The sequence below is a fragment of the Ictidomys tridecemlineatus genome, chromosome 7, assembly GCF_052094955.1.
Source record: "Ictidomys tridecemlineatus isolate mIctTri1 chromosome 7, mIctTri1.hap1, whole genome shotgun sequence".
Classification (NCBI taxonomy): Eukaryota; Metazoa; Chordata; class Mammalia; order Rodentia; family Sciuridae; genus Ictidomys; species Ictidomys tridecemlineatus.
The window spans coordinates 111080539-111085242 of record NC_135483.1 but is presented as its reverse complement, the minus strand read 5'-3'; the positions used below and the strand labels follow the sequence as shown (position 1 = coordinate 111085242).

The 4704-nt window shown below is 39.1% G+C and overlaps 1 long non-coding RNA gene across 1 annotated transcript; it reads left to right on the top strand.

The window, feature by feature from the left end:
• Window positions 1-337: 337 nt before the first annotated feature.
• On the top strand, window positions 338-3790 carry LOC144365321 (uncharacterized). The gene is made up of 3 exons (XR_013423628.1): window positions 338-528; window positions 752-840; window positions 3669-3790. It is a non-coding gene; the product is annotated as an uncharacterized LOC144365321 (long non-coding RNA).
• The last annotated feature ends 914 nt before the right edge of the window (window positions 3791-4704 follow it).

Here is a 4704-nt window from a genome sequence, read left to right as displayed (position 1 = left end):
TTGCTCTTGAGGAAGGCTTGAATGTGACAAATATAAATATCCCAAACTAAAATGTCATGGAAACAATAGAGCCATGTGTTGGATGTTTAGTACAGTGTACCCCAAAGTGTTAATAAATTCTTTACCTTAGAACAAGATGAGATTGCCCTGTGCTTTAAAACCATGCATGTCATTGAGAGAGACAAGTGAATTTGCAACCTCACGATTATTCATAAAGTTTGACCAGAGTGACTCAGGAGAGGATCAAAGACCTGCTCTTTGCCCTTGCTGCTGAGGGAAAGACATTAGAGATGACAAGGCTGTTTGGCACCTTGTTACTGGGACAGGATCACTGATCTCTACAAATGCCATTGCACAGCTCAACAAACAAAACTAGGAAAGGAAAAGTAAGAGAGTCCACCCTGAGAAGAGAGTGTGTGTCCCCCACCCCATGAGAAGTAGGTCACTGCACGAGGAGAAATGTCCTTTGGCATGGTAGTTCCTTGGCATGAGCACCATGAGGAGAGCCCTCCTTCTTTTGCTTGTATTGTGAGTACTTTTAGGAAAGAGGATGGGGAGGGCTAAATTCCAGGGAAACTGGAGCTTGTGGATATTGGGAGGGGGCCACTTTGAATGATCTGTGCCCTATGACTACAGCTCAGGACCTAGCTGACAAGGAACGAGCACTGCAATTATATTGAATTTTTATATGCCTACTTCTTCTAGTAGCAACTTTAACTTTCAGGCTGTGTTGTGCATCTGTTCTCCACAGGTGTATAGTCAAGTCTGCTTAGAAGTCATATCACGGTGTTTCTCAGTTCTGCTGGGAGGGGTACCAAGAGTATTGTCCATTGCCCTAAGGTGAGTGGAATTTTAGCAGTACTCTTTGTCTGAGAAGAGCGGTGACCACCAGAATAACCACCACACAAGTAGCAGCAATAGGGCCCATGGGAAAGGTTTGTGTCTCTTTCTAATTTGTCCAGCAGTAGTGTGGGCGATGGGCCATGGCCTGCCTCATTTGGTAGGGAGAATGTCTATCTCTAATCTAATCTTGCCTCCTGAAGGTCCCTGGGATAAAAAAGCAACCAATAAGCCTCCTTATGCCTCCAACATCTGTCTTAGGATGTGAAAGAACTGAAGCTTCAGCTGGCCCATCCATTTCTAAGGAAAATACTCCCTCTCTTGCAGAGTGGATGACAAACAACATTCCCAGAAAGGGAGGTAACTGAAAATGCAGCCAAATGAACATTAAAAATGGCACAGTAAAATTGTAGATTCATAATTTCTTCCTGAAATAATTCGAGATTTTTAGTCTTTTTTCATTGTAAGTCAGCACTTTCCCCCCTTTTCCTCTCTTTTTAAAAATTCTCTTTAGATACATGACAGTAGAATATATGTTGACACATCCTACATACACAGAGGTTGAACATGACGTGGAGTTACACTGCTCATGTATTCATAAACAAACATAGGGAAATTACGTCCGATTCATTCTACGGTCTTTCCTATTCCCCTCCTCCTTTCTTCCCCAATTCCCCTGCCCCTTTCTTCCCCATTCCCCTCCCCCTTCTTCCCCCATCCCCCCAATCCAATCCAGTGAACCTCCACTTCTCCCTCCTGCACCACCTATTGTGAGTCAGCACCACATATCAGAGAGAATATTTGGTCTTTGGTTTGGGGGGGGATTGTTTTATTTAGCATAATAGTCTCTGGCTCCATTCATCTATCAGCAAATGCCACAATTTTATTCTTCTTTATGACTGAGTAATATCCCATTGTGTATATGTACTATATTTTCTTTATCCATTCATCTATTGAAGGGAACTTAGGATGGTTCTATAGCTTATCTATTGTGAATTAAGCTCCTATGAACATTGATGCGACCACCTTACTATATAATGCAGATTTCATTTTTAATTTTAATTTTTAATTTGTTCTAATTAGTTATACATGACAGTAGAATGAATTTTGACACATTGTACATAAATGGAGCAAAATTTCTTCTTCTTCTGGATGAACATGGTGCAGAGTCACACCAGCAGTATAATCATACATGTATATAGGGTAATAATGTCCATCTCATTCTACCATCCTTCCCATTCCCACATCCCCTCCCCTCCTCTCATTCCCTCTGCATAATCCAAAGTCTCTCCATTCTCTCCCTGCCCATTATGGATTAACATCCACTTATCAAAGAAAACTTTTGGTCTTTGTTTTTTGTGGATTGGCTTACTTTGCTTAGCATGATATTCTCCAACTCCATCCATTTACCTGCAAATGCATGATTTAATTATTCTTTAAGGTTAAGTAATATTCCATTGTGTATCTATATCACATTTTTTTATCCATTCATCTGTTGAAGGACATCTAGGTTGGTTCCATGATTTAGCTAATGTGAATTGAGCTGCTATAAACATGGATGTGGCTGCTTCACTGTAGTAGGCTGATTTTAAGACTTTCAGATATAAACCATGGAGTGAGGTAACTGGATCAAATGGTAGTTCCATTCCAAATTTTCTGAGGAACCTCCATACTGTTTTTCATAGTGCTTTCCATAGTGGTTGCAACAATTTGCAGTCCCGCCAGCAATATATGAGTGTACCCCTTTTCCCACATCCTTGCCAAAACTTAATGCTTCTTGCATTCTTTTTTTTTAAGAGAGAGTGAAAGAGGGGAGACAGAGAGAGAGAGAGAGAGAGAGAGAGAGAATTTTTTTTTAATATTTATTTTTTTTTAGTTTTCGGCGGACACAACATCTTTGTTTGTGTGTGGTGCTGAGGATCGAACCCGGGCCGCACGCATGCCAGGCGAGTGCGCTACCGCTTGAGCCACATCCCCAGCCCCTTCTTGCATTCTTGATAATTACCATTCTGACTGGAGTGAGATGAAATCTGCTTGTAGTTTTTATTTACATTTTTCTAAATGGTAGAGATGATGAACATTTTTTCATTTGTTGGTCTGGGGTTAGGGTACATAGCTTTTATAATGTTGAGGAATGTTCCTCCTAGTTTTTTTTTTTTTTTAGTGTTTTGAACATGAATGGGTGCTGTATTTTGTCAAATGCTTTTTCTGCATTTATTGAGATAATCATGTGATTCTTGTCTTTAAGTCTACTTTTGTGATGAATTATGTTTATTGATTTTCCATGTGTTGAACCAACCTTGCATCCATGGATGAACTCCACTTGATCATGATGCACTCTTTTTAATATGTTTTTTAGGCAATTTTCTAGTGTTTTATTAAGAATTTTTGCATCTATATTCATCAGGGATATTGGTCTGAAGTTTTCTTTCCTTGTGTGTCTTTTGTTCAATTTTGGTATCAGGGTGATACTACCTTCATAGAAAGGGTTTGGAAGGGTTCCCTCCTTTTCTATTTCATTGTTTTTCCTTTTTCTTGGTTCTAATACTTCACATATAAAATTTAACACAAAGAACCTGGACTGCTTTTTTATACCCTTAAATCGCTATGCAAACTCCTAAGTAGGATCATTTGGACAAGTCACTCAGAACAGACAGAGCACAATTGGAAAAATTCAGTTATCTTCTAATCAGCAGTAACATATTAGAAATTTTAGGTTTGATTAAAATCATTAGGCCAAATGTTTGAGGTTTTCTACTTACTTTAGTCAATGTGCTTATGTTTTCCCACAAGTAATCATGTGCATCCATCTTCATGCTTTTTTACAGGGTTAGATCTACAAAAGCAAGCTGGGAAGAAATTTTGGTTGGAATTTTAAAAACCTGGGATTTCATCCCATGCACTAGTGCCTTCTTATTGTTTGGCTTTGAACATATAAGTTAAACCTCCTACTTTTAATTTTTTCTAATGTAAAAGTAGTATGATTATGAAGGTATAGATATAATGATGTGAATGAGCTGTGAAATTGTAAAGAGCTTGCTAGTGAAATGTACAGATTCTCTTTATCTTGTCTTTCACTTGTCATTACAACTCCTGAGAACACTTCTGATGGCAGCATTTGGATTTCATTTCAACCAAACTTCCACAAAGTCTTGCAAGTAGTTGACCTTTCTTTATATTATTTAGTGCAAACATAAACATGTGCACAATAAATATTTTTCTGTCAAGTCCTATTTTTCTTTTGATGTTTATCATTATCTCTGGGAGAAAAATGTTTAGATAGTGTCTTAGGCTGGGTTCCCAGGAGGTCAAGCCTGAGGCAAAATATATGTGCTAATATTTATTAGAGTATACAGACCCAAGTAGGCAGGAATAAGGAGGAAGGGCGTGAGGCAGGGAAGGAACAGTCACAAAGCTGAGTGCCACTTTCTGTATAAAAGTGCATTCTTCTGAGAGACCTGATGAGGACTCAGGTTTGTCTAGGAAAGAAAGGAGAGAGATGAGTCTTCTCTGTTTCTATTTCTCCCTGGCCAAAAATTTGTCTCTCAGGTTTGTGTTAGCACCCATGTGAATTCAAACAGAACCACAGCAGCCGCTGGGGCCAAACAAGTGCCCTCTGGTGCAGAAGGTGAGGCTGCCACAACCTTAAATGGTGCCTTAACTGTATTGTGGTGTTCATTCCAACATCCTCGGTGTCTTCTTTAGCACTTCCTTTATACACCTCTTCTGCACACACACATTACATGATGCCTGAAAATTCAGTCGAGGAATGTTCCATAGGAGGTGGTCTCTAGTAAAAGTTTAATGACTTTCAAAGAATTTGTCCTGGGCACTTTAACAAGGAGTTCTTTCTGTTATTTATTA